Source organism: Leptodactylus fuscus, chromosome 9, assembly GCF_031893055.1.
Source record: "Leptodactylus fuscus isolate aLepFus1 chromosome 9, aLepFus1.hap2, whole genome shotgun sequence".
Lineage (NCBI taxonomy): Eukaryota > Metazoa > Chordata > Amphibia > Anura > Leptodactylidae > Leptodactylus > Leptodactylus fuscus.
In genome coordinates this window covers 5,853,292-5,881,090 of record NC_134273.1, presented here as the reverse complement: position 1 = coordinate 5,881,090, position 27,799 = coordinate 5,853,292, and the positions used below count along the sequence as shown (strand labels likewise).

General features: G+C 38.3%; 1 protein-coding gene across 7 annotated transcripts in view; it reads left to right on the top strand.

The window, feature by feature from the left end:
• The first annotated feature begins 305 nt into the window (after positions 1-305).
• The window catches only part of DAB1 (DAB adaptor protein 1), a 499,349-nt gene continuing 471,855 nt past the window's right edge, over positions 306-27,799 (top strand). For all 7 annotated transcript variants that reach the window (XM_075286464.1, XM_075286463.1, XM_075286461.1 and 4 more), the window contains exon 1: positions 306-635. The gene's annotated coding sequence lies outside the window, so the exon portion shown is untranslated. The remainder of the gene's footprint in view (positions 636-27,799) is intronic.

Sequence of the window (27,799 nt, the reverse complement as noted above, 5' to 3'; positions counted from 1 at the left end):
AGCAGCGCCATGGCTATAGATTGACAGCTGCCGATTTCCTCACCTACTGCAGCAGAAGATGAGGTCTTACCCTGACTCCAGGATAGGGTTAAGGAGCCCTGCCTGTTCCCATCCCCTGATATGGTGAGAGCCTCTTATGTTGTATTATCTGGGCCAGCTGGATTTACTTGCCCTTAGTTAAAAAAAAAAAAAAAAAAAGGCTGCCAGCCTGCCCTTGTATCTGCTAGATGCCAAGACCCCTCCCCAGGGGATCACTCCTGCCTTTTGGCTGCACACAAGCCTCTCCTTGGCAGGGGCCTGCTATTAGGAGGAATGCGGTAGTGATGTACAGTATAAGCTGTGAGAGATGTGGCCTGCAGAGCTCTCTGCCTCTGTGCTGCCTCTGCTGCTGCTGCTGCTGCTGGTGCTGATGCTGCTGTGTGATTGAGGGGCTGCTGATGTTCAGGCTCATGCTCTGCTTGCACTGGACCTTGCAAACTGCTGAGGATTTTCTAACCTGGGGATGCCCAGCTATTACACTTGGCTTTAAAGGACCTACTTCTACCAGGACAAGGGTGTAAAAGCAGCCTGGAATAAGAGGAGTCATTTAATGCAACAAGAGGATGAGAGTGTGATCACAGGGCAGCACATACAAGGTAGGGGAAAGGTATTCCTCCTTCTGCAGTCATGGACTAGGGCTGGGGGGAGGTGGATGCATGGGATGTGTGGGCAAAACTGCATTTCATTCTGCAAAGCCTGCAGCATGATATATGTTATACCATAGGGATGTGAGGATTTATGCATTGCCATAGTATCAGCATGGGACCCCTGTAAGTGTGGAGCAAAGCTCTTGGAGTGGTCCTCAGCAGAGGGCAGCCCCTCTTATATGGCCGATAGCATTTGACTAATTCTATATCTTACTGCAAACTTTATCTTATTTGCCCTTCCAGCCCCTTCTGCACTGTGCACCTTCATCCCCTTCTGCATCCCATGATGACCAGAGGCAAAGCCTGAATATTCCAGCCCTCTAATGCATCATCTGGCTAAATATGTGACCAGAATAAGAGATGGAGCTAATTTGGCTTCAGACAGTGGAGTAGGATCTTCAGGATGTTGGTTTATTGCCTGATATTAAGGAATTGGAGATGAAATGGAAGAGGGACCCGAGGTTCTGTCATGTAGGGAACCTCCCTGGTACACCATCACTTTAGACTGTAGTGTAGATGGTGGCCAAGTTACTCTATCTGGGGGCTCCAGTCCCTTCCTATTGGAATAATAAGCCTTTGGGGTATGAGTTCTGCAGGTAGTGGCTCAAGGAGCTTCCATAGAGGCACCAAGGAGCTCCTAGGATGCAGGATTCTGTCTTCAGCCCCTTGAGCTCCAGCTCCATTGACAGCATGTAATTAAGTAGACAGTGTCCTCTGGAATAGGTTTGCATAGAGAGATGGATTTGCACTGGGCTATCTCTTTTACCTTAATTGCTATCCTTGCTAGAAACAGTGATATATGCGCAGCAGGTTACATTGTATTATTACAGAAAAAGATGATTTATGTAGAAATACATGAGAGCTGCTGGATGTTCTCAGCTCTTGCTAAGAAGACCTGCAAAGCCGGGGCTGCAGACACATGTCACAGAAAATGGTTCCAATTTGCAATTCCATTTCCATCCATGGACTCTTGCCTCTGCTACAGAATGGGGCATAATCCGTTTTTTTTCCATTATTTCATTGCTTTCTTGAAGATGTCTCCTAAGATTGTCTTGCGTTTTGCAGCCTTCATGGATTGCAGGGCTCATGCTCATGGTGTAGACACAAGCAGCCTTCACGCTTTTGCAGAATACTTATTTTACACAGGGAAGGAAGCAGCAAGATGAGCTGGAATTGACAGCAGCTCCAGAGCTCATAAGTTTTTGCCTCTGATCTGAAGATCTTTTCATCACTGGGCAGATAATCTTCACACCATGTTATTAAAACAGCCATATTAGAGAAGGTCCTGAGAGTCAGAGCAGGGACCTGGCAATCTCCAGCTTGTGGAAGCTCTGATGATTTCTGACCTGGGGCTAGTGTATTAGCCATCGCTCTCATTGCCTTGCACCAGTCCTTGTCTTCTATTTGGTTTCATACAATGTATCGTGTGTAGGAAATAAGATTTGCAGCTTGTATCATTGCAGTAAATGGGAAATAGCCCAGTCATTCAGTCCTTGCATGCATTAAGATCTAGGGGTGAAGGGACTTGTTGCAGTTATGTGTCCTGGCTCCATGGTTCATATTGGATTTGTGCCATTTGCTTTAGTTTTGGGGTGCTGTTATCTTTCTATTGCTTTGATGTTGAGGGTGCTCTCAGCCTGGGGGCACTGATCACTAATCTTGCTGCTGTCTTGCTTGATTCTTCCCCATAATCCAGTCATGGATATTTTGTATGGTTCATGGAGACTCTTGGATGCAGGGATAGTAAGTGGAATTGCATTAAGCTTTGGGAAATCTCCATGGACATAATTCAAACAAGCAAGAGGGCAGCAATGATCAGGAAATAGACTCTCAGTGAAGAGGATGATTCCAGATTCTTCCTATATGGGTGACACTAGAGGCTTGCTGGATCTGCTGCTTGCATTATAATGGAGAATTACACAGAAGGGGCTGCTGGTAACCAGGGGATCCGCTTCATAAAACTGATAGTCATTCGATGAGATATCGGAGGAGTCTATAATACATTGAGAAAGCTGAAGAGGAGAACCGTGCCAGAGACAAGGACATGGGTGCAAACCAAGGAATATATATGGGAATGGACAGAGAGGTGTATTGGGGGAAAATGGGAGGGGGGATTACAATACCAATTCATGAGTGCAGTGGTTTACAATGCCATATAATATCAAGTATACCATGACATGCTTAGAATGACAAATGGTAAGGAAGGTTCCTATGTATAGAATGGGCACAGAGCCATGTGAATGGTGGACTAGTATATAATGACAGGGGATAAGAGGGCTAGTATAGAAGAACATACAATAACTGGACTAGTATAGAAGAGCATACAATAACTGGACTAGTATAGAAGAACATACAATAACTGGACTAGTATAGAAGAACATATCATAACTGGACTAGTATAGAAGAACATACAATAACTGGATTAGTATAGAAGAGCATACAATACATGGACTAGTATAGAAGAGCATACAATAACTGGACTAGTGTAGAAGAGCATACAATAACTGGACTAGTATAGAAGAACATACAATAACTGGTCTAGTATAGAAGAGCATACAATAACTGGACTAGTATAGGAGAGCATACAATAACTGGACTAGTAGAGAAGAACATACAATAACTGGACTAGTATAGAAGAGCATACAATAACTGGACTAGTATAGAAGAGCATACAATAACTGGACTAGTATAGAAGAGCATACAATAACTGGACTAGTATAGAAGAGCATACAATAACTGGACTAGTATAGAAGAGCATACAATAACTGGTCTAGTATAGAAGAACATACAATAACTGGACTAGTATAGAAGAGCATACAATAACTGGACTAGTATAGAAGAGCATACAATAACTGGACTAGTATAGAAGAGCATACAATAACTAGACTAGTATAGAAGAGCATACAATAACTGGACTAGTATAGAAGAGCATACAATAACTGGACTAGTATAGAAGAGCATACAATAACTGGACTAGTATAGGAGAACATACAATAACTGGACTAGTATAGAAGAGCATACAATAACTGGACTAGTATAGAAGAGCATACAATAACTGGACTAGTATAGAAGAGCATACAATAACTGGACTAGTATAGGAGAGCATACAATAACTGGACTAGTATAGGAGAACATACAATAACTGGACTAGTATAGGAGAGCATACAATAACTGGACTAGTATAGAAGAGCATACAATAACTGGACTAGTATAGAAGAACATACAATAACTGGTCTAGTATAGAAGAGCATACAATAACTGGACTAGTATAGAAGAGCATACAATAACTGGACTAGTGTAGAAGAGCATACAATAACTGGACTAGTATAGAAGAGCATACAATAACTGGTCTAGTATAGAAGAGCATACAATAACTGGACTAGTATAGAAGAACATACAATAACTGGACTAGTATAGGAGAACATACAATAACTGGACTAGTATAGAAGAGCATACAATAACTGGACTAGTATAGGAGAGCATACAATAACTGGACTAGTATAGGAGAGCATACAATAACTGGACTAGTATAGAAGAGCATACAATAACTGGACTAGTATAGGAGAACATACAATAACTGGACTAGTATAGGAGAGCATACAATAACTGGACTAGTATAGAAGAGCATACAATAACTGGACTAGTATAGGAGAACATACAATAACTGGACTAGTATAGGAGAGCATACAATAACTGGACTAGTATAGAAGAGCATACAATAACTGGACTAGTATAGAAGAACATACAATAACTGGTCTAGTATAGAAGAGCATACAATAACTGGACTAGTATAGAAGAGCATACAATAACTGGACTAGTGTAGAAGAGCATACAATAACTGGACTAGTATAGAAGAGCATACAATAACTGGTCTAGTATAGAAGAGCATACAATAACTGGACTAGTATAGAAGAGCATACAATAACTGGACTAGTATAGAAGAGCATACAATAACTGGACTAGTATAGAAGAGCATACAATAACTGGACTAGTATAGAAGAGCATACAATAACTGGACTAGTATAGGAGAGCATACAATAACTGGACTAGTATAGAAGAGCATACAATAACTGGACTAGGATATGACCATAGATAAGTGGTCTAGTATACAGTAATGAGGGTTAAGTGGTATATTATAGAGTATTATGGGATATGTGGACTAATATGCAATAATATTTTATAAGTGTACAAGGGGACTAGTATAATGACATGGGTAAATGGAATAGTATACAAGGATATATAATAACTGGACTATCAGATACAGCAAGGAACTAGTATATAAGAACATATGATAAATGGACTAGTATACAGTGACTTGAAATACTGGTGTATATAGTGGTATATTATACAGTACTAGTATATAGTGACCTGTTATACAATACCAGTATACCGTGGCATTCTGTATTAGTATATACAGCAGCGACCTGTTATACCAGTATATAGTGGAATGTTATACTAAATATAGTGACATGCTATATCAGGATACAGTGACATGTTATACAGAACCAGTATATAGTGACTGTTTATATCAGTATACAGTGACATAGTATATACACTCACAGTGATCTATACTTTACAGTTTGCTCACTAAGATCAGCAGGGGGAGACCAGTTGTCATTTCTCTAGATCACACCCTAATTTGTCTGACCACGCCCACATTATTCTATGACCCCGCCTCTTATGTGAAGAATTAGGAGGGATATGGGAATAAGATGGTTGGGAAGACAATAATTATTCATGGAATATTTATTTGTGTTATAGTGTATCAATAATATATACTATAGCACATATGTCACTTTGGGGGTAGGTGGGCGGGGTTGCAGCTAGTAACCAATCACATGACAGCCGTGGTCTCACAGTAGATCGACTTTCCAGAAGAGATCACAGACTGTCCCTGCCAGGATTGTACACAATGTGCTGTGATCTGTAAAGAAACCTAACAATAAGTCTTCAGTTTTACTGCAGCGCTCCCACTGGAGATATGAGGTATTGCAGAGTGTCTGTGTAATGCAGGACAGGACAGTCCTCCAGAGCAATAGCTCATTATTGTGACCAGTGGGAACCTGAACGGAAGACCCTCCTCTAATAATACAGCAACACCTAATAGGGATGAGTAGCCACATAGGACGCCGCGTAAGGGCTGATCTCCTCCATATATCCCAGCCATTCATCTATGTCTGCAGATACAGGGCCCCTACTGGTGACTCTCTCCATAAATACAGTCCCATAGAGGAGATACAGTCAGTATATAGCCATTCATCTAAATAGGTGACACAAGGATGTAATGGGGAGAGCCCGATCTACCAGTGGTTACCAGTGACACCAGTACTGCCCTACTAATGAATAGAGCCAAGCTCCGAGGTACAATCACTCACCTCCTGTCTATTATACAGGAACATAAGTCTCTAGAGAGGGGACTGAGAAAACACATTAGGAATCCCCATACATCACTAAGCAACAGGGACCAGGAATGTGGAGCCAACACCGCGCCGGAACGTTCACTGCAGCAAATAAGACCCTCATTGAGAATGGCAGCCGGGTGGGCGACTACAACCCCCTACATAGGAGACATATATGTACTGCTGCTGGGGAAAAAAGGCGGTAATATAATAGTCATATTCATGTACATAGGAGGTAGTATTATAGTAGTTATATTCTTGTACATAGGAGGTAGTATTATAGTAGTTATATTCTTGTATATAGGAGTAGTATTATAGTAGTTATATTCTTGTACATAGGAGGTAGTATTATAGTAGTTATATTCTTGTACATAGGAGGTAGTATTATAGTAGTTATATTCTTGTACATAGGAGTAGTATTATAGTAGTTATATTCTTGTACATAGGAGTAGTATTATAGTAGTTATATTCTTGTACATAGGAGTAGTATTATAGTAGTTATATTCTTGTACATAGGAGTAGTATTATAGTAGTTATATTCTTGTATATAGGAGGTAGTATTATAGTAGTTATATTCTTGTACATAGGAGTAGTATTATAGTAGTTATATTCTTGTACATAGGAGTAGTATTATAGTAGTTATATTCTTGTACATAGGAGGTAGTATTATAGTAGTTATATTCTTGTACATAGGAGTAGTATTATAGTAGTTATATTCTTGTACATAGGAGCAGTATTATAGTAGTTATATTCTTGTACATAGGAGGTAGTATTATAGTAGTTATATTCTTGTACATAGGAGCAGTATTATAGCAGTTATATTCTTGTACATAGGAGGTAGTATTATAGTAGTTATATTCTTGTACATAGGGGCAGTATTATAGTAGTTATATTCTTGTACATAGGAGGAGTATTATAGTAGTTATATTCTTGTACATAGGGGCAGTATTATAGTAGTTATATTCTTGTACATAGGAGTAGTATTATAGTAGTATATTCTTGTACATAGGAGTAGTATTATAGTAGTTATATTCTTGTACATAGGAGGTAGTATTATAGTAGTTATATTCTTGTACATAGGAGGTAGTATTATAGTAGTTATATTCGTGTACATAGGAGTAGTATTATAGTAGTTATATTCTTGTACATAGGAGCAGTATTATAGTAGTTATATTCTTGTACATAGGAGCAGTATTATAATAGTTATATTCTTGTACATAGGAGGTAGTATTATAGTAGTTATATTCTTGTACATAGGAGCAGTATTATTGTAGTTATATTCTTTTATATAGGAGTAGTATTATAGTAGTTATATTCTTGTACATAGGAGCAGTATTATAGTAGTTATATTCTTGTACATAGGAGTAGTATTATAGTAGTTATATTCTTGTACATAGGAGTAGTATTATAGTAGTTATATTCTTGCACATAGGAGCAGTATTATAGTAGTTATATTCTTGTACATAGGAGTAGTATTATAGTAGTTATATTCTTGTACATAGGAGCAGTATTATTGTAGTTATATTCTTTTATATAGGAGTAGTATTATAGTAGTTATATTCGTGTACATAGGAGTAGTATTATAGTAGTTATATTCTTGTACATAGGAGTAGTATTATAGTAGTTATATTCTTGTACATAGGAGCAGTATTATAGTAGTTATATACTTGTACATAGGAGCAGTATTATAATAGTTATATTCTTGTACATAGGAGGTAGTATTATAGTAGTTATATTCTTGTACATAGGAGTAGTATTATAGTAGTTATATTCTTGTACATAGGAGCAGTATTATAGTAGTTATATTCTTGTACATAGGAGGTAGTATTATAGTAGTTATATTCTTGTATATAGGAGTAGTATTATAGTAGTTATATTCTTGTACATAGGAGCAGTATTATAGTAGTTATATTCTTGTACATAGGGGGCAGTATTATAGTAGTTATATTCTTGTACATAGGAGTAGTATTATAGTAGTTATATTCTTGTACATAGGAGTAGTATTATAGTAGTTATATTCCTGTACATAGGAGGTAGTATTATAGTAGTTATAGTCTTGTACATAGGAGTAGTATTATAGTAGTTATATTCCTGTACATAGGAGGTAGTATTATAGTAGTTATATTCTTGTACATAGGAGCAGTATTATAGTAGTTATATTCTTGTACATAGGAGCAGTATTATAGTAGTTATATTCTTGTACATAGAAGCAGTATTATAGTAGTTATATTCTTGTACATAGGAGGTAGTATTATAGTAGTTATATTCTTGTACATAGTAGTAGTATTATAGTAGTTATATTCTTGTACATATGAGTAGTATTATAGTAGTTATATTCTTGAACATAGGAGTAGTATTATAGTAGTTATATTCCTGTACATAGGAGTAGTATTATATTAGTTATATTCTTGTATATAAGAGCAGTATTATAGTAGTTATATTCTTGTACATAGGAGTAGTATTATAGTAGTTATATTCTTGTACATAGGAGCAGTATTATAATAGTTATATTCTTGTACATAGGAGGTAGTATTATAGTAGTTATATTCTTGTACATAGGAGCAGTATTATTGTAGTTATATTCTTTTATATAGGAGTAGTATTATAGTAGTTATATTCTTGTACATAGGAGCAGTATTATAGTAGTTATATTCTTGTACATAGGAGGTATTATAGTAGTTATATTCTTGTACATAGGAGCAGTATTATAGTAGTTATATTCTTGTACATAGGAGTAGTATTATAGTAGTTATATTCTTGTACATAGGAGTAGTATTATAGTAGTTATATTCTTGCACATAGGAGCAGTATTATAGTAGTTATATTCTTGTACATAGGAGTAGTATTATAGTAGTTATATTCTTGTACATCGGAGCAGTATTATTGTAGTTATATTCTTTTATATAGGAGTAGTATTATAGTAGTTATATTCGTGTACATAGGAGTAGTATTATAGTAGTTATATTCTTGTACATAGGAGTAGTATTATAGTAGTTATATTCTCGTACATAGGAGCAGTATTATAGTAGTTATATACTTGTACATAGGAGCAGTATTATAATAGTTATATTCTTGTACATAGGAGGTAGTATTATAGTAGTTATATTCTTGTACATAGGAGTAGTATTATAGTAGTTATATTCTTGTACATAGGAGCAGTATTATAGTAGTTATATTCTTGTACATAGGAGGTAGTATTATAGTAGTTATATTCTTGTATATAGGAGTAGTATTATAGTAGTTATATTCTTGTACATAGGAGCAGTATTATAGTAGTTATATTCTTGTACATAGGGGGCAGTATTATAGTAGTTATATTCTTGTACATAGGAGTAGTATTATAGTGGTTATATTCTTGTACATAGGAGTAGTATTATAGTAGTTATATTCTTGTACATAGGAGCAGTATTATAGTAGTTATATTCTTGTACATAGGAGCAGTATTATAGTAGTTATATTCTTGTACATAGGGGGCAGTATTATAGTAGTTATATTCTTGTACATAGGAGTAGTATTATAGTGGTTATATTCTTGTACATAGGAGTAGTATTATAGTAGTTATATTCTTGTACATAGGAGCAGTATTATAGTAGTTATATTCTTGTACATAGGAGCAGTATTATAGTAGTTATATTCTTGTACATAGGAGTAGTATTATAGTAGTTATATTCTTGTACATAGGAGTAGTATTATAGTAGTTATATTCTTGTACATAGGAGCAGTATTATAGTAGTTATATTCTTGTACATAGGAGCAGTATTATAGTAGTTATATTCCTGTACATAGGAGGTAGTATTATAGTAGTTATATTCTTGTACATAGGAGCAGTATTATAGTAGTTATATTCTTGTACATAGGAGTAGTATTATAGTAGTTATATTCTTGTACATAGGAGTAGTATTATAGTAGTTATATTCTTGTACATAGGAGGTAGTATTATAGTAGTTATATTCTTGTACATAGTAGTAGTATTATAGTAGTTATATTCCTGTACATAGGAGTAGTATTATATTAGTTATATTCTTGTATATAAGAGCAGTATTATAGTAGTTATATTCTTGTACATAGGAGTAGTATTATAGTAGTTATATTCTTGTACATAGGAGCAGTATTATAGTAGTTATATTCTTGTACATAGGAGTAGTATTATAGTAGTTATATTCCTGTACATAGGAGTAGTATTATAGTAGTTATATTCTTGTACATAGGTGGCAGTATTATAGTAGTTATATTCTTGTACATAGGAGTAGTATTATAGTAGTTATATTCTTGTACATAGGAGTAGTATTATAGTAGTTATATTCTTGTACATAGGAGTAGTATTATAGTAGTTATATTCTTGTATATAGGAGTAGTATTATAGTAGTTATATTCTTGTATATAGGAGTAGTATTATAGTAGTTTTATTCTTGTACATATTATATTATTATAGGGTCTGGCCAGATATTAAAGCAAATATGTGAATCATACAATATTAATAAATTAGATTTCTTAAATAATTTTTTTGTATTCCCAAGGAGCATGGATATATATGAAGTTTCATCTCTCTGTACATGAGGTTTCTTCTCTCTTACATCTTGTTCTCTGCCTGCATGTGTTTTCAGGAGACTAATTAGATGGGGAGGCGGCTTAAAATAGCCGTGACCCCTATACATTAGTGTAGGGTATCTCTCCGCCATCTGTCTGATTGAGAATAGTTAGCATAGAAACCAAATAAGCCGAATAAATCTTTATCTCTCTTTTCTTATTGCTGCTGCTATTATTATTATTATTATTATTATTATTATTTGTTTTATTTCTCTGATTATTATTAGTATTAGTATCATTTCTTTATGTTATGGAGCAGATCGTTGTGTTGGATTTCTTGTTTATTACCTTTATTTTTTTCCAAATACCTTAAAGGGGAAGTCCACTTGTAGTTTTCTTTCTGGTCGGTCACAGTGACATGTAAAATATTATTGGGGAACTTCCTGAGGTCTTTGGGTTGCTGCAGATATAATGTGAACAATTTCTGTAAATCTGAGTTAGATAGATGATCTTTTTTCTCTTACATGGGAATGGACATGACAACCTCTTGGTATCTTGTAATGGGCTCAGTGGGGTTGTCGCTGTTCTGTACTGTATGACGCATGTTATGGGGCTGAGTGATCTTGTGCAGACAGTAATTTTTCTATGGGCCTACTGTAATTGCTCTTTAAGAAGAACATATCATTTTATGGATCTGGGAAGGCTGTAAAGGCGGCAGCTGCTCCTCTCGCCGTCGCTTCTATTTGTTATTTTATTGCTTTTTAAACTCTTTATATTTCTGTAAAGTAAAGAACAGTTTTAGAGCAACACGGGATGAATGATATTATCAGACACCATCATGCACTACTAGATACCATCAGACACCAGAGATACCATCAGACACCACAGATACCATCAGAATCCATCAGACACCACCCAACACCATTAGACACTATCAGACTGTATTGGCAAGTAAAGGAATTACATTAAATGTTTAAATGCAACGTTGTTGCTTTATATGATGTATGGTGTATAGTATATGGTGTATGCTGTATGGTGTATAGTATATGGTGTATAGTGTATGGAGTATGGTGTATAGTATATGGTGTATGCTGTATGGTGTATAGTGTATGGTGTATAGTATATGGTGTATAGTATATGGTGTATAGTGTATGGTGTATAGTGTATGGTGTATAGTGTATGGTGTATAGTATATGGTGTATGGTATATGGTGTATAGTGTATGGTGTATAGTGTATGGTGTATAGTGTATGGTGTATAGTATATGGTGTATAGTGTATGGTGTATAGTGTATGGTGTATAGTGTATGGTGTATAGTATATGGTGTATAGTGTATGGTGTATAGTGTATGGTGTATAGTGTATGGTGTATAGTGTATGGTGTATAGTATATGGTGTATAGTGTATGGTGTATAGTGTATGGTGTATAGTGTATGGTGTATAGTGTATGGTGTATAGTATATGGTGTATAGTGTATGGTGTATAGTGTATGGTGTATAGTATATGGTGTATAGTATATGGTGTATGGTATATGGTGTATAGTGTATGGTGTATAGTGTATGGTGTATAGTATATGGTGTATAGTGTATGGTGTATAGTGTATGGTGTATAGTGTATGGTGTATAGTGTATGGTGTATAGTATATGGTGTATAGTGTATGGTGTATAGTATATGGTGTATAGTGTATGGTGTATAGTGTATGGTGTATAGTATATGGTGTATAGTATATGGTGTATGGTATATGGTGTATAGTGTATGGTGTATAGTGTATGGTGTATAGTATATGGTGTATAGTGTATGGTGTATAGTGTATGGTGTATAGTGTATGGTGTATAGTGTATGGTGTATAGTATATGGTGTATGGTATATGGTGTATAGTGTATGGTGTATAGTGTATGGTGTATAGTATATGGTGTATGGTATATGGTGTATAGTGTATGGTGTATAGTATATGGTGTATAGTGTATGGTGTATAGTGTATAGTATATGGTGTATAGTGTATGGTGTATAGTGTATGGTGTATAGTGTATGGTGTATAGTGTATGGTGTATAGTATATGGTGTATAGTGTATGGTGTATAGTGTATAGTATATGGTGTATAGTGTATGCTGTATGGTGTATGCTGTATGGTGTATAGTGTATGGAGTATGGGGTATTGAATATGGATTATAGATTGTGACCTCCAATCATTCACACACTCTTTTTGGAGACATTGTCCTGGATATACTTGGGTGCACTCACTTTTTTTCATGCAGACGCCGCTGCTCCCCAAATATCTTGCCCACCCCCATAACAACTTTGATGCATTTTTCAACTACTTTAACCCTTACCTCGCCATGCCATACTTCTTATAGCCACAGTGACCTGAATAACAGCCCGACTTGCCCAATACTATCTAACCTAGTACTAGAGGGCTTGTACTGCGCCGCAGCAAAAAGGGGCTGTGGTAAAAACCAGCGCGGAGAAGCATGGCGTTTTATCTCGCATCGCGATTAACAGAAAATCCGCAGAATTTTCCTCTGTGAACTTTCTGTTTCCATCATACCTACAGGGAAGCTGCCGGTGTATCTGTACGTGTAATTGACATGTTGCGATATCCACAGAGCAATGGGTTTGGAAATCACAACGTTTCTTCTGTGCGCATTTCTCTGCTATGTGTGGATGGGATTCGCTGCGCCACATGGGGCTCGACCTTAATGAGGCTTCCTAAGACTTATATAGTGAGGTCTTATCCTAATGATAGCTCATCAATATGTGTGATCGGTGGGGGTCCGACACCCTGGACCCCACCAATGAACTGTTGGAAGAGGCTGTGGGTCTCACAAGGGTTGCGGCCTCTTCCCGGTGCCATCACATTTTTTGGCCATATGGTACAGCAACAGTTCAATCCTATATAAGTAAATAGGGCTAAGTTGCAATACCAAGCACTGCAACTATATAGTGCACGGCACTGTGCTTTACATTCATCGAAAAGTCCCAACACTCACCCGAATGCTGTGGCCTATTGAAGCAGCTGATCTGGTGGGGTCCTGGGATTTGGGCTGCAATGAATCATATTAATAGAAGCCCCAATAAAACCCTTTAAGTGCCCGTTAACCCTTTATGATATTATGTTGCATTCCTATGGGTTTTAACCCCCCCATTACTAGTGGACTGTGCCTGGTGGGAGACGACGTTCCTGTAAATATTGGGTTAATTCCAGTACGGGGCCATGACAAGTCACTGCTATGACACATACAGTATATATATACATTATACAATACCACGTGTACTCGGTGCCATTAGTAGCAGAATTGGGCTAAAATGATAAGTTTGGTTTCTGCTCCTCAGTGGGGGGAGTCATTGAAGATGAAGGTTTTAAGAAGACATCCTGTTTTGTCTGGGAGGAAATTTTACTGTGCACCAGTGACGCGGAAATGTATAATCATTGAGTTGAGCGTTGAGTCATGCGGCGACTGCTCCGTCCGCTGCTGCATACAGATGAGACGCCCGGTCTACCTGAGCCATTTACCTCCCAAATATATCTCTGCTGGAAAATAAATAAGAAGCGCTCGCTCTCCAGCAGCCGGTGCGCAGTGTCCGCCATCCATCACCTGCTATACAAGAGAGCGACGGCCGCAGATACAAGCAGAGTTATAGTTATTTTCTGATAATTTATAACTATGGAATTTAATTACATGGAAATTTTATCTTTGTGACGGAGACATTATTTCTGCTGATGAAAAATTGTGTTATAGTTAATAGAAGAGGCAAAGACGATAAGAAAACAAACATGGCAACTGAATTATATCCAATAGTCATGTGACACATGGTAAGAGGGCGATATATACAAGATACAGAATCTAATGTAATACTGCTCCTATGTACAAGAATATAACTACTATAATACTGCTCCTATGTACAAGAATATAACTACTATAATACTGCTCCTATGTACAAGAATATAACTACTATAATACTACTCCTATGTACAAGAATATAACTACTATAATACTACTCCTGTGTACAAGAATATAACTACTATAATACTGCTCCTATGTACAAGAATATAACTACTATAATACTACCTCCTATGTACAAGAATATAACTACTATAATACTACTCCTATGTGCAAGAATATAACTACTATAATACTACTCCTATGTACAAGAATATAACTACTATAATACTGCTCCTATGTACAAGAATATAACTACTATAATACTACTCCTATGTACAAGAATATAACTACTATAATACTACTCCTATGTACAAGAATATAACTACTATAATACTACTCCTATGTACAAGAGTATAACTACTATAATACTACTCCTATGTACAAGAATATAACTACTATAATACTACTCCTATGTACAAGAATATAACTACTATAATACTACTCCTATGTACAAGAATATAACTACTATAATACTACTCCTATGTACAAGAATATAACTACTATAATACTACTCCTATGTACAAGAATATAACTACTATAATACTACTCCTATGTACAAGAATATAACTAGTATAATACTACTCCTATGTACAAGAGTATAACTACTATAATACTACTCCTATGTACAAGAATATAACTACTATAATACTACTCCTATGTACAAGAATATAACTACTATAATACTACCTCCTATGTACAAGAATATAACTACTATAATACTACTCCTATGTACAAGAATATAACTACTATAATACTACTCCTATGTACAAGAATATAACTACTATAATACTACCCCCTATGTACAAGAATATAACTACTATAATACTACTCCTATGTACAAGAATATAACTACTATAATACTACTCCTATGTACAAGAATATAACTACTATAATACTGCTCCTATGTACAAGAATATAACTACTATAATACTGCTCCTATGTACAAGAATATAACTACTATAATACTACTCCTATGTACAAGAATATAACTACTATAATACTGCTCCTATGTACAAGAATATAACTACTATAATACTACCTCCTATGTACAAGAATATAACTACTATAATACTACTCCTATGTACAAGAATATATCTACTATAATACTACCTCCTATGTACAAGAATATAACTACTATAATACTACTCCTGTGTACAAGAATATAACTACTATAATACTACTCCTATGTACAAGAATATAACTACTATAATACTACTCCTGTGTACAAGAATATAACTACTATAATACTACCTCCTATGTACAAGAATATAACTACTATAATACTACTCCTATGTACAAGAATATAACTACTATAGTACTGCTCCTATGTACAAGAATATAACTACTATAATACTACTCCTGTGTACAAGAATATAATTACTATAATACTGCTCCTATATACAAGAATATAACTACTATAATACTACTCCTATGTACAAGAATATAACTACTATAATACTACTCCTATGTACAAGAATATAACTACTATAATACTACCTCCTATGTACAAGAATATAACTACTATAATACTACTCCTATGTACAAGAATATAACTACTATAATACTACTCCTATGTACAAGAATATAACTACTATAATACTACCCCCTATGTACAAGAATATAACTACTATAATACTACTCCTATGTACAAGAATATAACTACTATAATACTACTCCTATGTACAAGAATATAACTACTATAATACTGCTCCTATGTACAAGAATATAACTACTATAATACTGCTCCTATGTACAAGAATATAACTACTATAATACTACTCCTATGTACAAGAATATAACTACTATAATACTGCTCCTATGTACAAGAATATAACTACTATAATACTACTCCTATGTACAAGAATATAACTACTATAATACTACTCCTATGTACAAGAGTATAACTACTATAATACTACTCCTATGTACAAGAATATAACTACTATAATACTACCTCCTATGTACAAGAATATAACTACTATAATACTACTCCTATGTACAAGAATATATCTACTATAATACTACCTCCTATGTACAAGAATATAACTACTATAATACTACTCCTGTGTACAAGAATATAACTACTATAATACTACTCCTATGTACAAGAATATAACTACTATAATACTACTCCTGTGTACAAGAATATAACTACTATAATACTACCTCCTATGTACAAGAATATAACTACTATAATACTACTCCTATGTACAAGAATATAACTACTATAGTACTGCTCCTATGTACAAGAATATAACTACTATAATACTACTCCTGTGTACAAGAATATAATTACTATAATACTGCTCCTATATACAAGAATATAACTACTATAATACTACTCCTATGTACAAGAATATAACTACTATAATACTACTCCTGTGTACAAGAATATAATTACTATAATACTACTCCTATATACAAGAATATAACTACTATAATACTACTCCTATGTACAAGAATATAATTACTATAATACTGCTCCTATATACAAGAATATAACTACTATAATACTACTCCTATGTACAAGAATATAACTACTATAATACTACCTCCTATGTACAAGAATATAACTACTATAATACTACCCCTATGTACAAGAATATAACTACTATAATACTACCTCCTATATACAAGAATATAACTACTATAATACTACTCCTATATACAAGAATATAACTACTATAATACTACTCCTATGTACAAGAATATAACTACTATAATACTACTCCTATGTACAAGAATATAACTACTATAATACTGCTCCTATGTACAAGAATATAACTACTATAATACTGCTCCTATGTACAAGAATATAACTACTATTATACTACTCCTATGTACAAGAATATAACTACTATAATACTACCCCTATGTACAAGAATATAACTACTATAATACTGCTCCTATGTACAAGAATATAACTACTATAATACTACCTCCTATATACAAGAATATAACTACTATAATACTACTCCTATATACAAGAATATAACTACTATAATACTACCTCCTATATACAAGAATATAACTACTATAATACTACTCCTATATACAAGAATATAACTACTATAATACTACTCCTATGTACAAGAATATAACTACTATAATACTACCTCCTATGTACAAGAATATAACTACTATAATACTACTTCTATATACAAGAATATAACTACTATAATACTACTATGTACAAGAATATAACTACTATAATACTACCTCCTATGTACAAGAATATAACTACTATAATACTACTCCTATATACAAGAATATAACTACTATAATACTACTCCTATATACAAGAATATAACTACTATAATACTACTCCTATGTACAAGAATATAACTACTATAATACTACTCCTATGTACAAGAATATAACTACTATAATACTGCTCCTATGCACAAGAATATAACTACTATAATACTACCTCCTATGTACAAGAATATAACTACTATTATACTACTCCTATGTACAAGAATATAACTACTATTATACTACTCCTATGTATATATAAATACTATTATTCTACTATATAGATGTGCATAGTATAGCTGATACATATGCACAGTATATATGACGGTACTTTATGGTATCACACATCATAGTCTTACATTTTCAGGGTCTATTAGAATATATTAATAAATCATCCCTTTCTGCTCCTTTCATTCCCTTGGATTAGATACAACTTGACGTTACACTTTATAACTTTATATGGCGGTATTAATAACCATCTCTCTACACAGCATAAAAGTTACAAAAACTTATGTCGAACTCCTGAATTTTTCATTATTTCCAGTTGAATTATCATTTCTTTCTTCCCCGTCTCTGACTTTTCTCCAGTCAATTAATCCTTCCGGCTGTCACCTGTGATGACTTGACTGTCGCGTTCTGACAAGTCTGTCGCAACCCCTGAGATCCGTCGGCCTCCCCTCTCTAATTGGTGCAGCGGGCTGGTTTTCAGGCGCCGGTTTTTGCCGCCAGCCTCACCTTTCCCAAACTACAGTGACTTTGTAGGAATCCTGAATGGCGTCACGTGACGCTGGCAGATTACGGGCGCTAAGCTGAGACATTGACAGTATTAGGTAAAAAGAAAGCGAAATCCCCGGTGAGCCGCGCGCGGGGGAATATTTTAGAGAGAAGATTCTAGCATCAGGCTCTGCTACTAATATTGATGTGACAAGTGATATAGAAATGATTCTCAGCCTCCATGTAGCGGCAAACATGAAGAGGCTGAGTGTAGGACGATATAATTGCTCGTAATAATGCAGCGACCAATATAATTAGCGCGTCAGCTTTTGTAAATAGACTGACAGTATGGAGGACCTTCATTATGGCAGCCGAGGGTGGGGGATGGGGTGGGGTGGGGGGGCTCTTGTGAGTCTGATGAAAGTCTTGACTTATCACAAACTTCCTGAGATTATTTCATCTGCTACATGATATCGGTTCGCTGATGGGGGCTGGTCATGGGCCGGGCCGGGTGTGGGGGGCTCCGTGGGCTACAGGGGTCTTGGCTTGACTTGGCAACCACAAGGTTGCTTTAGGTAAAAACCTTCAGCAGGGGGGACAGCCTAAGATAAGGGTTCGGGGGAGGACGGAGTGGCCCCTCTGAGGGGCTTTGACAAGTATATTCCCATCCCGATTCCAATATCAGAGCCCAGGATAGGATTCTACACATATACAGACCCCTCCCACATTAATATCAGACCCTTATGTTCATTTTATGCCTAAATCAAATCTATAACTAAACTCCCCCCGTACTATATAGCGAGAGCCCAAATCACAGATGAGATGTCTAAATAGATACAGACCCCAGACCCCCTATATTAAGAATAGACTCCAGAGTAGACCCCTAACTTGAAGGGGTATTCCCACGTCGCATACTCATCAGTCTTCACTGCTGTAAAATCTTCTTTCTTCCTGGTTTCTTGCATCATTTGGTGGGCGTGGTTTCACATGCAACCTGTCGTTTAGCTCCGCCCCCAAATTACCGTGTAGCTCCGCCCACCCATATTGGACTATGAAGTACAGCCAGGAGCAACTCCAACTTCAACTGGGAGAACAGAAGACGAGTTCAGAAATGAAAGCAGCTCCTCTCCCCTATCTGAGAGCAGGACCTAGGTCATGTGGTGCAGACACAGGAATAGCTAGATACACAGGCTCGCTCCCTGCACTTAGCCCCTCCTCCCTCCCCCCTGAGAGCAGCAGATACATCACTTGACTTTTGAGCAGATAAGTCAGGGCTGTGGCCAGAAATAATTGAATAAAGTAAGATAGTGAACAAACAAAGCAGTTTTGCTGAAGCAGTGTATTTAGGAAAAGTCTTACATCCACATTAACCAGCAGTATAGATAGGATCCTTGTGATGGGACAACCCCTTTAAGTAAAGTCAGACATCTTAAATATATATTTAGGGTATTTGCATTTATCTCAGACCCCAGACCCAAACTCCAGAACCCCTGTATTAATATCAGACCCCAGACCCCTAATATATTAACACTTAAGACCAGACCCCAGACCAGATCTCTAAATGTATATAGACCTCAGACCAAAGACCAGACCCCTAACTTAACTCAGACCCTAAATCAGACCTCTAAGTAAAGTTGCACCCCTTACATGTATATTTAGGGTGTCTACCTTTATCTCAGACCCCAGACCAGATCTCTATAGATTTAGAGACTCCAGAGCACCACCTTAATATCAGACCACAGACCCCTAATTTATTAAGAATGTGTACTAGACCCCAAACTAAATTCCGACCCCAGACTTCTGGATGTATTTAGACCTCAGACCCTCTATAGTAATATCAGACCCCGATCTTCAGTCAGACCCTAGAACAGACCTCTAACTAAAGTCAGAGCCCTTAAGTATGGATTTATCCCAGACCCCAGACCAGATCTCCAAATATTTAGAGACGCCTGAACCCCTATATTAGAGATTCCAGACGCCGGACCACTCCTCTGTATTAATATCAGAACCCAGAACAGACCCAATAAAGAGATGCAAACTCCAGATAAGACCCCTAAATCTACAGGCTCCAGCCCAGACCCCAGACTCATTTTATTAATATCAGACTCCAGACCCGAGCTTGAATGTAAAACTATTAGGACCCCAGACCAAATCTCTAAATATATTCAGAGCCCAAACCTTGTATATTAATGTCAGACCCCTAACTTAATTTTGACCCTAGACCAGACCCCTATCCAGAGCCATTAGATATATCCCATATTAATATTAGTCCAAATCCATTAAAATATTCAGCCCCCCCCCCCCTGTATTAATACCAGATTCCAGATCCCTAAGTTACAGCAATAGTGGCCGGTTCTGTTACTCTGTGTGGCCCTTATTCTGACCTGTCGGGGTCTGGGGCAGGTTTGGACTCCCGACCATATCTGGGTGGACGGGTGTGATGAAGCCATTATCAGTCACAGCCCAGGCTCTGTATACAGAGACGGCGCCCCGGATAGTAACCTGCGGCAGCTCAGGATGGCCGAGCGAGACTAAGGCAGGAATCAGAAGTGGAAAGCTGGGTGACGGCAGTAATGGGGATTGTAATTATTTTATAGAATGAAGTTTCAGGGTTAAAGTTTTGCGTTACTTTCTGACTTTTCTTGAAGGTTGAGACTCAGCGCTCAGGCTGGCGTGTGACGTGATGTATCTCCTTGGAGAATATGGCCCAGATGGATGCCGCTGACAACCCTGTTATTGAGCACAATTAATGTGTCTCTCCATACATTAGCACATGCACATTAGCACATGTAGACCTAGTGCGCCTGCGCTGCGGATCCTGCGCGAGGGACCAGCCGCGAGAAGGACATTTCCACAAGTGCCTTGATTTTTATTAATACAGCTGCAGACTCAAAGGCATTGAGGAGACGGGCAGATGGGGTGGGCGACATGGGAGCCCTTACCAGTGCCAGCGGGTGATAGATATGTTCTACAACTTCCAGGTAATGTTCGCTGTGACTTTATTGTCGTCTTTTCAGTGCTGGTGATGGGGATAGAAGCAGCAAAGACAGTGCAAAACAGCTGCAGACAAAAATAGCGCCCCCTATTGATACTGGGCCTGTCCCTGTTTGCTGCTGTCCCTGCTATTGAATATACCATAGACAATGGGCAATGGCCCCAGCCATTTGCTATATGTGGCCCCAGCTATAACGGGACCCGTACAGCCCAGCAGGGGGCTCTTTCTTTCAGGTCCGTCATCACTAGCAGGTCATGCATAACATGGTCATGTGACCTTAAAGAGGACCTTTCATCACCTCCATCAAGTCTAGTTATTTACAAGCTTTAATAGCCGACCCTCCACTGCTTCTGGCACAATTGTTTTTTTTTTTTCTCTAGCCCTCACCGTTCCTGAGCAATCAATGCTGTTAGTTTTGGTGCCTGATATGCTATTTATTCTCTGTACTGTCAGGACGGCAGAGACAGAAACCCCCTGTATGACACTGCGTACCTGACATTACAGAGCAGAAATAGCATCAGGCACCAAAACTAACTGCACTTGTTGCTCAGGAATGGCGGGGACTTGTGAGACAGCTACAACTGTGGTGAAATCAGTGGAGCGGTGGTGATGATCAGATTATAAAAATTTGTGGAGATGACTAGAGGTCCTTTAAACGTGCAGGTCCTTCATTAACAACAGAGTCTGCACAACATGGTCGTGTGACCTTATATGTACAGGTCCTTCATCAGTAGCAGGCAATGTACAACCTGGTCATGTGACCTTATATGTACAGGTCCTTCATCAGTAACAGGCAATGTACAACCTGGTCATGTGACCTTATATGTACAGGTCCTTCATCAGTAACAGGCAATGTACAACCTGGTCATGGGACCTTATATGTGCAGGTCCTTCATCAGTAACAGGGCATGTACAACCTGGTCATGTGACCTTATATGTACAGGTCCTTCATCAGTAACAGGGCATGTACAACCTGGTCATGTGATCTTATATGTACAGGTCCTTCATCAGTAACAGGCAATGTACAACCTGGTCATGGGACCTTATACGTACAGGTCCTTCATCAGTAACAGGCAATGTACAACCTGGTCATGTGACCTTATATGTACAGGTCCTTCATAAGTAACAGGCAATGTACAACCTGGTCATGTGACCTTATACGTACAGGTCCTTCATCAGTAACAGGCAATGTACAACCTGGTCATGTGACCTTATACGTACAGGTCCTTCATCAGTAACAGGCAATGTATAACCTGGTCATGTGACCTGGAATGCTCAGGTCCTTCATCAGACTGAACAGGTCGCTTCAGCAATTTTGTACATCCAAATCCTGAATAAATGTAAATGTACACATCACTTTGGGTGCCTGGACCCTCTTATAGCCCTCAGGACCCCAGACCGCCACTTAAAGCGCAGGCACTCCAATCGGCTGTTGTTTGCTATGGCGACCACTCCGGCTTTCCTGCCTCTGATTCCCGCCGATGTTCTTTTGCAGCGGGAGATTTTATTCGCTTGTTATTCTCCGTTATTATACAAACATTTCATGAGGATCATCCCGAATCACAAACCGCAAGTGATGAAAGATTTATTGCTCAACAAGTCCTTACACGTTTTTGCCGCCGGACGTGTTACGAGTTTTCATTCTGCAATTTCAGATCTGTAATTTATTCATAATTTATTTTCATACAAAGTCGCCGATATTCGCCGCGCGCCACATACAGCGCCATAGAAATCTCCTCAGTCTTCTCAATATGACAACGTGAAGGATTTGTGTTCCGGTGGGAAGAAATGATATCTGGAAATTTCATATCTTGTTATATTTAATCTTATTTATTGCTGTGGTGTAAATGGGAAAACTCCCCTCCCCCATAAATAACCATTTGTATAAAAGCGCCGCTATATTGATGACGTATCCAGAATTTAAAGGGGAACTAACACCTGGAGAGGATTCCTTTAAAATGGGGCAAATTTGCCAACATTTTGGCCCAAAGTATACACCACGTTTTTAATACACCTATACATAAGCCCCACCCCCTCCCTCAGGCCATTGTAGGGACTGTCCTAGGAAAATGGAAACTGTTGCCAAGTATGAATTTATTATTTGTAACGAGCCAATCATGGAGTTGGAAGATTTAAGCTCCACCCCCGAGTAAGATCAGCAGAGAAATGTCATGTGACCTTTTCAAGCGCTCCTGATTGTCAGTGCCCATTTTTTGGTTCCTGTATAGGCAAAAGGTCCGTTCAGCCATGTAATTGGGGGCCATGCCTCAATACACACTACACAATACCCTGGTGTACGTTAGTCAGCTCTGGATGTGACTGGAGTATAAGACACAATGTAATACTCTACAATAGGATGTTGTGTTGTTGCCCCCGCCCCTCCGCCGTGCGTACCCTGCTGTATATTAGTCAGCTCTGGATGTGACTGGAGTATAAGACACAATGTAATATTCTAGTATATGATGTGGTATTATTGCCCCCTCCGCCGTGCGTACCCTGGTGTACATTAGTCAGCTCTGGATGTGACTGGAGTATAAGACACAATGTAATATTCTAGTATATGATGTTGTATTATTGCCCCCTCCCCTCCACCGTGCGTACCCTGGTGTACATTAGTCAGCTCTGGATGTGACTGGAGTATAAGACACAATGTAATATTCTAGTATATGATGTGGTATTATTGCCCCCTCCCCTCCACCGTGCGTACCCTGCTGTATATTAGTCAGCTCTGGATATGACTGGAGTATAAGACACAATGTAATATTCTAGTATATGATGTCGTATTATTGCCCCCTCCCCTCCGCCGTGCGTACCCTGCTGTATATTAGTCAGCTCTGGATGTGACTGGAGTATAAGACACAATGTAATATTCTAGTATATGATGTTGTATTATTGCCCCCTCCGCTGTGCGTACCCTGGTGTACATTAGTCAGCTCTGGATGTGACTGGAGTATAAGACACAATGTAATATTCTAGTATATGATGTGGTATTATTGCCCCCTCCGCCGTGCGTACCCTGGTGTACATTAGTCAGCTCTGGATATGACTGGAGTATAAGACACAATGTAATATTCTAGTATATGATGTCGTATTATTGCCCCCTCCCCTCCGCCGTGCGTACCCTGGTGTACATTAGTCAGTTCTGGATGTGACTGGAGTATAAGACACAATGTAATATTCTAGTATATGATGTTGTATTATTGCCCCCTCCCCTCCACCATGCGTACCCTGCTGTATATTAGTCAGCTCTGGATATGACTGGAGTATAAGACACAATGTAATATTCTAGTATATGATGTGGTATTATTGCCCCCTCCCCTCCGCCGTGCGTACCCTGGTGTACATTAGTCAGCTCTAGATGTGACTGGAGTATAAGACACAATGTAATATTCTAGTATATGATGTGGTATTATTGCCCCCTCCCCTCTGCCGTGCGTACCCTGGTGTACATTAGTCAGCTCTGGATGTGACTGGAGTATAAGACACAATGTAATATTCTAGTATATGATGTGGTATTATTGCCCCCTCCCCTCCGCTGTGCGTACCCTGGTGTACATTAGTCAGCTCTGGATGTGACTGGAGTATAAGACACAATGTAATATTCTAGTATATGATGTGGTATTATTGCCCCCTCCCCTCCACCGTGCGTACCCTGCTGTACATTAGTCAGCTCTGGATGTGACTGGAGTATAAGACACAATGTAATATTCTAGTATATGATGTGGTATTATTGCCCCCTCCGCCGTGCGTACCCTGGTGTACATTAGTCAGCTCTGGATGTGACTGGAGTATAAGACACAATGTAATATTCTAGTATATGATGTGGAATTATTGCCCCCTCCCCTCCGCTGTGCGTACCCTGGTGTACATTAGTCAGCTCTGGATGTGACTGGAGTATAAGACACAATGTAATATTCTAGTATATGATGTGGTATTATTGCCCCCTCCCCTCCGCCGTGCGTACCCTGGTGTACATTAGTCAGCTCTGGATGTGACTGGAGTATAAGACACAATGTAATATTCTAGTATATGATGTGGTATTATTGCCCCCTCCCCTCCGCTGTGCGTACCCTGGTGTACATTAGTCAGCGGTGCGTCTGGTGCGTGCCCGGTTCTCCAGACGTGGAGGTCATTGTGACATTCCTCGCTGACTGGCCATACATCATGCTCGCTGTCACTTCTGTGATTTCACAGCATTGAGATTCTGGCAAATACATCAAGCAGCATCGCAGGCAGTGGAGGGCTCGGCGGCCGGCTGCGCTGCGCGCGGTTATTGGTCACCTGTCACTCTGCTTTCATTCTCCGCAGTGATAGATACCGACGCCGATTTACTACATTCCTTCTCTTCCTTCCACTCAGAATAATTTGCTTTCTGTAGAATAATTGTGGGTGGGAGGAGGGGGCGCAGGTGGAGGGCGCCACAATATAGAGATTATGGCAGTATTATGTGTTTGCTGTGCGGCAATATTATGTGGTTATTGTACGGTAGTATTGTGTAAGTACATACTATGTGGCAGTATTATGTGGTCATTGTATGGCAGTTGTATGTTGTCATTGTTTGGTAGTATTGTGTAAGTACATACTATATGGCAGTACTATAAGGTCATTGTATGATATATTTGTTTAAGTACATATGTCAGTATTATGTGGTCATTGTATGGTAGAATTAGGTGTATTATATGTACATACTATATGGCAGTAATATAACTACACTGTATGGCGGTATTATGTGGTCACTGTATGGTAGAATTATGTGGCCATTGTATGGTATTATTGAGTAAGTACATACTATATGGCAGTACTATACAGTCACTGTATGACAGTATTATGTGGTCACTGTATGGTACTCTTGTGTAGGTACATACTATAAGACAGTATTATATGGTCACCATATGGCAGTATTATGTGGTCACTGTATGGTATTATCATGTAAGTACATACTATATGGCAATATTATGTGGTCATCATATGACAGTTTTATATGGTCATTGTATGGTTGTATTGTGTAAGTACATACTATATGGCAGTAATATAACTACACTGTATGGTGGTATTATGTGGTCATTATACTGCAGTATTATGTGGTCATTGTATGGTAGAATTATGTGGCCATTGTATGGTATTATTGTGTAAGTACATAATATATGGCAGTATTATACAGTCACTGTATGGCAGTATTATGTGGTCACTGTATGGTACTCTTGTGTAAGTACATACTATAAGACAGTATTATATGGTCACCAAATGGCAGTATTACGTGGTCACTGTATGGCAGTATTGTTTGTTCATTATTATGGAGAAGCCCTTGAAGTAACCCCTAGTCTGGTGGGCGTGGCCTGTCTATGTCACTGCTGTACGCAGGCGGGCGGTAGAATTTGCTATACAGGTGGATGTCTTCTGCTCAGAGCCGGGAATCTTCTTATAAACGTTATACTGCCATGTTGCGCTGAGACTTTGGTCTATTTCCTTGTTGTGCGACCCCTTCCTCACTTGGCTATCAGATACAGAGATGTCACACGTAGGGCCGGGGGCTCCGGTGGCCTCTTGTACCCCCGGGGTCTGATTGTCTCCAGCACCTTGACAGTCTGTGCTCACACAAGGCCATCTGCAGGCAGCGCCATGAGCGGCTTTACGAGCGGCGCACAGTCCACGGCCACGTGTGGTGTTTTTATTATTGTGTTTGGTTTGCTCGGCGTCCAGATGGTCGCGCTGACATTGCGGCTCGTCTTGTTGATGTATTCCGGCCTCCAGTTCTGCCACTTTTCCATAGTTTTTAATGCTTAGGACAACAAATTTTCTGCTGACAAACAAATATTATTACTAATTCCGCCGCCTGCCGCAGGTCCTCACTGCAACGAGACGCGCAGATCAACAACGCAACGTGCGTCCTGCGTCTAAGGGGAAGCAATTCTAAAGAGGAAAACACTAAACTAGGTATCCGAATATAATCATGTTATAGGGCTCAGATAGAGAGGAGTGCAAAATACTCTGTGCTGCTGGGGGGATGCTGCACTATGGAACGCTCAGTCTGTGACCCACTATAAGAACAACACAATCCTCTCCTGAAATACTCTGTGCTACTGGGAACCATGTGCTTTAAATTCTGTAACCTTCGGTCTGTGACCCCCTATCCTATAAGAACAACGCACTCTTCTCCTGAAATATTCTGTGCTGCTGGGGACCCTGCTCCTTTCACTATGTAACCGCTCCCCTCTGCACTTCTCTATGCTCCTCCATGCTCCAAACCACGCGTTCCTCCGGCCAACCTATGCGCTTCTCTGTGC